Source organism: Oncorhynchus keta, chromosome 31, assembly GCF_023373465.1.
Source record: "Oncorhynchus keta strain PuntledgeMale-10-30-2019 chromosome 31, Oket_V2, whole genome shotgun sequence".
Taxonomy (NCBI): domain Eukaryota; kingdom Metazoa; phylum Chordata; class Actinopteri; order Salmoniformes; family Salmonidae; genus Oncorhynchus; species Oncorhynchus keta.
In genome coordinates, this window is record NC_068451.1 from 24,845,063 (window position 1) to 24,854,881 (window position 9,819).

Genomic DNA, 9,819 nt, shown 5'->3' on the forward strand with positions numbered 1-9,819 from the left:
AGAGGGAGTGTGGTGATGTAATGACCACAACAAAGAAGAGAGGGAGTGTGGTGATGAAATGACTTCTCACCCCCCCCCTAAAAAGATTTAGATGCACTATTGTAAAGTGGCTGTTCCACTGGATGTCATAAGGTGTATGCACCAATTTGTAAGTCGCTCTGGATAAGAGCGTCTGCTAAATGACTTAAATGTAAATGTAAATGTAATGACCACAACAAAGAAGAGAGGGAGTGTGGAGATGTAATGACCATAACCAAGAAGAGAGGGAGTGTGGTGATGTAATGACCACAACCAAGAAGAGAGGGAGTGTGGTGATGTAATGTCCACAACAAAGAAGAGAGGGAGTGTGGTGATGTAATGACCACAACAAAGAAGAGAGGGAGTGTGGTGATGTAATGACCACAACAAAGAAGAGAGGGAGTGTGGTGATGTAATGACCATAACAAAGAAGAGAGGGAGTGTGGTGATGTAATGACCACAACAAAGAAGAGAGGGAGTGTGGTGATGTAATGTCCACAACAAAGAAGAGAGGAGTGTGGTGATGTAATGACCACAACAAAGAAGAGAGGGAGTGTGGTGATGTAATGACCACAACAAAGAAGAGAGGGAGTGTGGTGATGTAATGACCACAACAAAGAAGAGAGGGAGTGTGGTGATGTAATGACCACAACAAAGAAGAGAGGGAGTGTGGTGATGTAATGACCACAACAAAGAAGAGAGGGAGTGTGGTGATGTAATGTCCACAACAAAGAAGAGAGGGAGTGTGGTGATGTAATGTCCACAACAAAGAAGAGAGGAGTGTGGTGATGTAATGACCACAACAAAGAAGAGAGGGAGTGTGGTGATGTAATGACCACAACAAAGAAGAGAGGGAGTGTGGTGATGTAATGTCCACAACAAAGAAGAGAGGGAGTGTGGTGATGTAATGACCACAACAAAGAAGAGAGGGAGTGTGGTGATGTAATGTCCACAACAAAGAAGAGAGGGAGTGTGGTGATGTAATGACCACAACAAAGAAGAGAGGAGTGTGGTGATGTAATGACCACAACAAAGAAGAGAGGGAGTGTGGTGATGTAATGACCACAACAAAGAAGAGAGGGAGTGTGGTGATGTAATGTCCACAACAAAGAAGAGAGGGAGTGTGGTGATGTAATGACCACAACAAAGAAGAGAGGGAGTGTGGTGATGTAATGACCACAACAAAGAAGAGAGGGAGTGTGGTGATGTAATGACCACAACAAAGAAGAGAGGGAGTGTGGTGATGTAATGACCACAACAAAGAAGAGAGGGAGTGTGGTGATGTAATGACCACAACAAAGAAGAGAGGGAGTGTGGTGATGTAATGACCACAACAAAGAAGAGAGGGAGTGTGGTGATGTAATGACCACAACAAAGAAGAGAGGGAGTGTGGTGATGTAATGACCACAACAAAGAAGAGAGGGAGTGTGGTGATGTAATGTCCACAACAAAGAAGAGAGGGAGTGTGGTGATGTAATGACCACAACAAAGAAGAGAGGGAGTGTGGTGATGTAATGACCACAACAAAGAAGAGAGGGAGTGTGGTGATGTAATGTCCACAACAAAGAAGAGAGGGAGTGTGGTGATGTAATGTCCACAACAAAGAAGAGAGGGAGTGTGGTGATGTAATGTCCACAACAAAGAAGAGAGGGAGTGTGGTGATGTAATGTCCACAACAAAGAAGAGAGGGAGTGTGGTGATGTAATGTCCACAACAAAGAAGAGAGGGAGTGTGGTGATGTAATGTCCACAACAAAGAAGAGAGGGAGTGTGGTGATGTAATGACCACAACAAAGAAGAGAGGGAGTGTGGTGATGTAATGTCCACAACAAAGAAGAGAGGGAGTGTGGTGATGTAATGACCACAAGCAAGAAGAGAGGGAGTGTAGTGATGTAATGTCCACAACAAAGAAAGAGGGAGTGTGGTGATGTAATGACCACAACAAAGAAGAGAGGGAGTGTGGTGATGTAATGACCACAACAAAGAAGAGAGGGAGTGTGGTGATGTAATGACCACAACAAAGAAGAGAGGGAGTGTGGTGATGTAATGACCACAACAGAGAGGGAGTGTGGTGATGTAATGACCACAACAAAGAAGAGAGGGAGTGTGGTGATGTAATGACCACAACAAAGAAGAGAGGGAGTGTGGTGATGTAATGTCCACAACAAAGAAGAGAGGGAGTGTGGTGATGTAATGACCACAACAAAGAAAGAGAGGGAGTGTGGTGATGTAATGACCATAACAAAGAAGAGAGGGAGTGTGGTGATGTAATGTCCACAACAAAGAAGAGAAGGAGTGTGGTGATGTAATGACCACAACCAGAGAGGGAGTGTGGTGATGTAATGACCACAACAAAGAAGAGAGGGAGTGTGGTGATGTAATGACCACAACAAAGAAGAGAGGGAGTGTGGTGATGTAATGTCCACAACAAAGAAGAGAGGGAGTGTGGTGATGTAATGTCCACAACAAAGAAGAGAGGGAGTGTGGTGATGTAATGTCCACAACAAAGAAGAGAGGGAGTGTGGTGATGTAATGACCACAACAAAGAAGAGAGGGAGTGTGGTGATGTAATGACCACAACAAAGAAGAGAGGGAGTGTGGTGATGTAATGACCACAACAAAGAAGAGAGGGAGTGTGGTGATGTAATGACCATAACAAAGAAGAGAGGGAGTGTGGTGATGTAATGTCCACAACAGAGGGAGTGTGGTGATGTAATGACCACAACAAAGAAGAGAGGGAGTGTGGTGATGTAATGACCATAACAAAGAAGAGAGGGAGTGTGGTGATGTAATGACCACAACAAAGAGAGGAGTGTGGTGATGTAATGACCACAACAAAGAAGAGAGGGAGTGTGGTGATGTAATGTCCACAACAAAGAAGAGAGGGAGTGTGGTGATGTAATGACCACAACAAAGAAGAGAGGGAGTGTGGTGATGTAATGACCACAACAAAGAAGAGAGGGAGTGTGGTGATGTAATGACCATAACAAAGAAGAGAGGGAGTGTGGTGATGTAATGACCACAACAAAGAAGAGAGGGAGTGTGGTGATGTAATGACCACAACAAAGAAGAGAGGGAGTGTGGTGATGTAATGACCATAACAAAGAAGAGAGGGAGTGTGGTGATGTAATGACCACAACAAAGAAGAGAGGGAGTGTGGTGATGTAATGACCACAACAAAGAAGAGAGGGAGTGTGGTGATGTAATGACCACAACAGAGGGAGTGTGGTGATGTAATGACCACAACCAAGAAGAGAGGGAGTGTGGTGATGTAATGTCCACAACAAAGATGAGAGGGAGTGTGGTGATGTAATGACCACAACAAAGAAGAGAGGGAGTGTGGTGATGTAATGACCACAACAAAGAAGAGAGGGAGTGTGGTGATGTAATGACCACAACAAAGAAGAGAGGGAGTGTGGTGATGTAATGACCACAACAAAGAAGAGAGGGAGTGTGGTGATGTAATGACCATAACAAAGAAGAGAGGGAGTGTGGTGATGTAATGACCACAACAAAGAAGAGAGGGAGTGTGGTGATGTAATGACCACAACAAAGAAGAGAGGGAGTGTGGTGATGTAATGACCACAACAAAGAAGAGAGGGAGTGTGGTGATGTAATGACCATAACAAAGAAGAGAGGGAGTGTGGTGATGTAATGACCACAACAAAGAAGAGAGGGAGTGTGGTGATGTAATGACCACAACAAAGATGAGAGGGAGTGTGGTGATGTAATGACCACAACAAAGAAGAGAGGGAGTGTGGTGATGTAATGACCACAACAAAGATGAGACCAAGAGGAGTGAGTGTGGAGATGTAATGTCCACAACAAAGATGAGAGGGAGTGTGGTGATGTAATGACCACAACAAAGAAGAGAGGGAGTGTGGTGATGTAATGACCACAACAAAGAAGAGAGGGAGTGTGGTGATGTAATGACCACAACAAAGAAGAGAGGGAGTGTGGTGATGTAATGACCACAACAAAGATGAGAGGGAGTGTGGTGATGTAATGACCACAACAAAGAAGAGAGGGAGTGTGGTGATGTAATGACCACAACAAAGAAGAGAGGGAGTGTGGAGATGTAATGACCACAACAAAGATGAAGACCAAGAGCAAGAGAGCGAGTGTGGAGATGTAATGTCCACAACAAAGATGAAGACCAAGAGCAAGAGAGCGAGTGTGGAGATGTAATGTCCACAACAAAGATGAAGACCAAGAGCAAGAGAGGGAGTGTGGAGATGTAATGTCCACAACAAAGATGAAGACCAAGAGCAAGAGAGCGAGTGTGGAGATGTAATGTCCACAACAAAGATGAAGACCAAGAGCAAGAGAGCGAGTGTGGAGATGTAATGTCCACAACAAAGATGAAGACCAAGAGCAAGAGAGCGAGTGTGGAGATGTAATGTCCACAACAAAGATGAAGACCAAGAGCAAGAGAGTGAGTGTGGAGATGTAATGTCCACAACAAAGATGAAGACCAAGAGCAAGAGAGCGAGTGTGGAGATGTAATGTCCACAACAAAGATGAAGACCAAGAGCAAGAGAGCGAGTGTGGAGATGTAATGTCCACAACAAAGATGAAGACCAAGAGCAAGAGAGTGAGTGTGGAGATGTAATGTCCACAACTAAAGAATCATTGTGGAATCTGAAAAGACACATATCCTGAAAGCATGATGGTGTACTTATTACTACGTGTGCATGTTAAAAGAAAGGTGGGTAGATAACTAAGTGTGCCATTGTAGCGAAGTCATTTTTTAAAAGTTTCCATCATTTTTGTTCTACTATCTATACAATCGGCCATAATTGATTTTGGCCCAATAGGCCCAGCATATTCCAACTTTTAAGGTGATTTCTGTTTTGATTGGGTTATTTTGCCTAAAAGCCTGTTGGATTACCTATAGCAAAAAACCTCTGCATCTCTGCCCAGCCTGGGCCGGCCAACAGGGTGTTTAGCATCCCCAGTGGTTCTACAAGTATGGAGAGGATATTCACTGCTGCTGGTCTGCTCTCCAGGCACCATCACATGAGACAGAAGCCACAGACTGGCCAAACTGGTGTTTATAAAAATGAATTGAAAGGCACTGTAGACTGAGCCTGATAGAAAGATGGCGCTGACGGAGAGGGCTGCCCCGCTTCTAGTCCTTCACAAGCATTTCGCTACACTCGCAATAACCTCTGCTAACCATGTGTATGTGACCAATAACATTTTATTAGATTTAATAAGGCATTTACCAACCAATAGGGGGCAGTAGTGAGACACTGAACACATTTACTAACAATTACTATGGATGAGGTTCTTTTTTTAATGTTATTTATTTTATTTAACTAGGCAAGTCAGTTAAGAACAAATTCTTATTTACAATGACGGCCTGCCCCGGCCAAACCCTCCCCTACCCCGGCCAAACCCTAACAACGCTGGACCAATTGTGCACCTTCCTATGGGACTCCCAATCATGGCGGGTTGTTTTACAGCCTGGAATCGAACCAGGGTCGGTAGTAAACGCCTCAAGACCGCTGCGCCACTCAGGAGCGCAGCGGTCTAGGATACTATTTGTGATATGTAGTGGATTGAATAGCAACAGGACTATTCAATACCAGGCCTCAATACCTGTAGAGCTGCTGGGTTTCCTTTCTCCCAAGTAGTTCACTGATTGATTCATGTTGTTGATTGGCCAGAGAGTCCACTTGCCTGGAGACCCAGGTCTGAATCAGTTAAACCAAACCAATAGTGGTGAGGCCATTGAGGCCCAGATGTCTGAACAAGCTATATCCAGGCTGGATAACACAGAACACAGGAAAGCAGGGCCAGTACATTACTTGTGACAATCAGGAGGTTTTTCTACACACACAGGGTCTGCTAGGGGAAGCAGTGGTCAGACAGAAAAGCCCAGTGGCTGTTCCTCACCAATGACATGCACTTCAGATCTAACCACAGGAAGGATCCCTCTGAAATAGACAGATTTTCTCCATATCTTAATTTAGTCCAAAAAACTCAGATATGAGGAAGCAATTCAATGTTAGTGCTATGTAGTGAGGGTAGTAGTGTATGTACAGTGTTAGTGGTATGTAGTGAGGGTAGTAGTGTATATACAGTGTTAGTGGTATGTAGTGAGGGTAGTAGTGTATATACAGTGTTAGTGGTATGTAGTGAGGGTAGTAGTGTATATACAGTGTTAGTGGTATGTAGTGAGGGTAGTAGTGTATATACAGTGTTAGTGGTATGTAGTGAGGGTAGTAGTGTATATACAGTGTTAGTGGTATGTAGTGAGGGTAGTAGTGTATATACAGTGTTAGTGGTATGTAGTGAGGGTAGTAGTGTATATACAGTGTTAGTGGTATGTAGTGAGGGTAGTAGTGTATATACAGTGTTAGTGGTATGTAGTGAGGGTACTAGTGTATATACAGTGTTAGTGGTATGTAGTGAGGGTACTAGTGTATATACAGTGTTAGTGGTATGTAGTGAGGGTAGTAGTGTATATACAGTGTTAGTGGTATGTAGTGAGGGTAGTAGTGTATATACAGTGTTAGTGGTATGTTGTGAGGGTAGTAGTGTATATACAGTAGGCTGGTGTAATGCTAGTGTATATACAGTGTGAGTGGTATGTAGTGAGGGTAGTAGTGTATATACAGTGTTAGTGGTATGTAGTGAGGGTAGTAGTGTATATACAGTGTTAGTGGTATGTCGTGAGGGTAGTAGTGTATATACAGTGTTAGTGGTATGTAGTGAGGGTAGTAGTGTATATACAGTGTGAGTGGTATGTAGTGAGGGTAGTAGTGTATATACAGTGTTAGTGGTATGTAGTGAGGGTAGTAGTGTATATACAGTAGGCTGGTGTAATGCTAGTGTATATACAGTGTTAGTGGTATGTAGTGAGGGTAGTAGTTAATATACAGTAGGCTGGTGTAATGCTAGTGTATGTACAGTGTTAGTGGTATGTAGTGAGGGTAGTAGTTAATATACAGTAGGCTGGTGTAATGCTAGTGTATGTACAGTGTTAGTGGTATGTAGTGAGGGTAGTAGTTAATATACAGTAGGCTGGTGTAATGCTAGTGTATGTACAGTGTTAGTGGTATGTAGTGAGGGTAGTAGTTAATATACAGTAGGCTGGTGTAATGCTAGTGTATGTACAGTGTTAGTGGTATGTAGTGAGGGTAGTAGTTAATATACAGTAGGCTGGAGTAATGCTAGCGTATGTACAGTGTTAGTGGTATGTAGTGAGGGTAGTAGTTAATATACAGTAGGCTGGAGTAATGCTAGCGTATGTACAGTGTTAGTGGTATGTAGTGAGGGTAGTAGTTAATATACAGTAGGCTGGTGTAATGCTAGTGTATCATGGTGTGTTGTATGTCTCTCTCACTTCCCCCCTCTACTTCCCCTAGCTCACACCATCTTGAACACAGAGTGCTAAACCCAACACTTACTGTCAATGAGACTATTAATATTACTCTGATACTTTGTCAATGTCGCACAACACACTGACTGACCTCTTAGTCATTTAGCAGACACTCTTATCCAGAGCAATTTACAGGAGCAATTTTTCACCTAGTCAGCTCACGGATTTGAACCAGCGACCTTTGGGTTACTGGCCCAACGCTCTTAACAGCTAGGCTACCTGCCACCCTACTTTCACGCACGCACGCACACACACGCACGCACACACACACAAAACACACACACACAGAGAGAGAGAGAGAAATACTGTCAATCTAATCTATCAATAGGTGCTGTAATAATACTAACATGGGCACCTATCACGTGACAGTGACAAAACTGCATTGGCGAAGTGTTGTGGTGGTGGTTTAGATACATCTTTACTCTGATACATAAGGAACGGCTCAGTAGGCCCATAATATAGTATTATCGCAGCACTGGCAACATTCTCTGTGATTACATCAAACTGCCATTTTAACTGCCCCACTGTAAGACACATAACTACTGATACGTGTCACAGCCTTTATAGTCTCTCCTCTCGCTGCCGTGGGAACAAGACAAGCTACTGTCAGAAGCCTTACCACTACCTAATGAATAGGTGTATGTATGTGCCATAGAAACAGATGTCTAGATAGGACAGTCTCACAAACTGTACTCTAAACTGCTGTATACGGTTGCATAGTGCACAGCATGATATGCCTTGTCATTACATGTTCTATGCATTCTGTTTCTATGGTGTGTTCTCCCAGGGGTATTTTGGGTGAAACTGATCTCAAATGAACCTTCACTTCCTGCTGAAGGAGATCACTGTGGTGCCAAGGGGGGGTCTGGGAAATGAAGTCTACTGATGAAACGTTTAAACTTTCCATTCATATTTCACTACTGCTATGAAATCATTCAATGAAAAAAACTGTAGTCATTGGACTACAACTGTCTGTATATCTGTGGCAGGTCAGTAGTGTTGTGTGATAATCCTGTCAGTTAACAAACTGCACACTGAAACCCTAACATTATGACTGGTGTATTCACAATGAATACTGACAATCAACTGTGTTGTCTGTGTGCAATTCAAGGCATAGATGCGACACTGTAGTTCACCCCTCAAGTCAACTATTCACCTGAGTAACCTCATTCTCTATCCAGCGGGGATACTGTACTACATGGACACCATAATATGATGTGTCATCCCGTCACCGTGGTCACAGGAATGTACAGGGAGGTTGATTTTAAAAAGCCCTATTCATCACTGTCCACGTCGATGTGACAAATGACAAGGTGCTTCATCGCATGAATCATTCCCATCAAATGGATACGCACGCACATACCGTAAATGGTCCACTGTGATGTTATCTATACCTGATTATTCATGACATGCAGTAATACTATTGACATTTGTTGATAGTTTTTTCTGTTATTGATGAATCATTTCCTGTGAATGTATTTTTGAGAAACTATTTCTCTATCATCTCTTAATTTGACATTAAAACGTGACAATCTATATGTAGGCTAAAGACCACTTCTAATGCTGTTATGTAGGACACATAACTAAAGTGTACCTTTAGGTTCTCTGTTTAAACAGTTGTAATGACAAGGGATGGATAGGAGAAAGCACACACACACACTGCATCCCTGTCCACCCTGGAGAGACACGTCTGACCTTTCTCTCTGCCTGCGACAGACATCTACATCTCCTCCCCTCTCCTCCCTCCATCCTCTCCTCCCCTCTCCTCCCTCCATCCATTCATCCATCTCTCTCTCTTTGATGTGCTCTAATTAGCCATGCTCGTTAGACCCAGTGGTGCTAATCAATTGGCTCAGCCCAGATACACACACACACACACACACACACACACACACAGACAAACACACACACACACACACGGCAAGCTTAATTGGGCCGTGCTAATGAAAGCAGGGAGAGGCACAGACACTCACCTGGTACCCACATATTGCAGAAGTCCATGATTGCTAGAGCTGCTGTCTTGGTCACATCTGTCTGAGTATCTGAGTCCCCTTCTCTCTCTCTCTCTCTCTCTCTCTCTCTCTCTCTCTCTCTCTCTCTCTCTCTCTCTCTCTCTCTCTCTCTCTCTCTCTATGTGCGTCTCTGTCTCTCTCTTTCTCTCTCTCTCATTGGAACATTAACGGAGGAGAGATAAAAATCATTCCCCTCCCTCTTGTTGTCCACGCCCCCACACATGCCCCACCCCCTCCCCACATCCTGAGAGAGAGAGAAAGAGAAGAGGAAGTAAACAAAAGAAGAGTAGGAAGTGGGGTCAGAAAGAGAAAGGGGGACACGCGAGGTTAAAGAGTGGGAGAGGGTGAGATCTAAGAAATCGAGGAGGAGAAAGAAGAGGGGGAAGACTATCAGTGGAAA

The 9,819-nt window shown here is 43.7% G+C and overlaps 1 protein-coding gene across 1 annotated transcript in view; it reads right to left on the reverse strand.

Annotated features, from left to right (window-relative positions):
* LOC118378777 (POU domain, class 2, transcription factor 2-like) overlaps positions 1-9,554 on the reverse strand; it is a 56,017-nt gene extending 46,463 nt beyond the window's left edge. The window contains exon 1 of the mRNA XM_052490081.1: positions 9,381-9,554. The gene's annotated coding sequence lies outside the window, so the exon portion shown is untranslated. The remainder of the gene's footprint in view (positions 1-9,380) is intronic.
* Between the last annotated feature and the right edge of the window lie 265 nt (positions 9,555-9,819).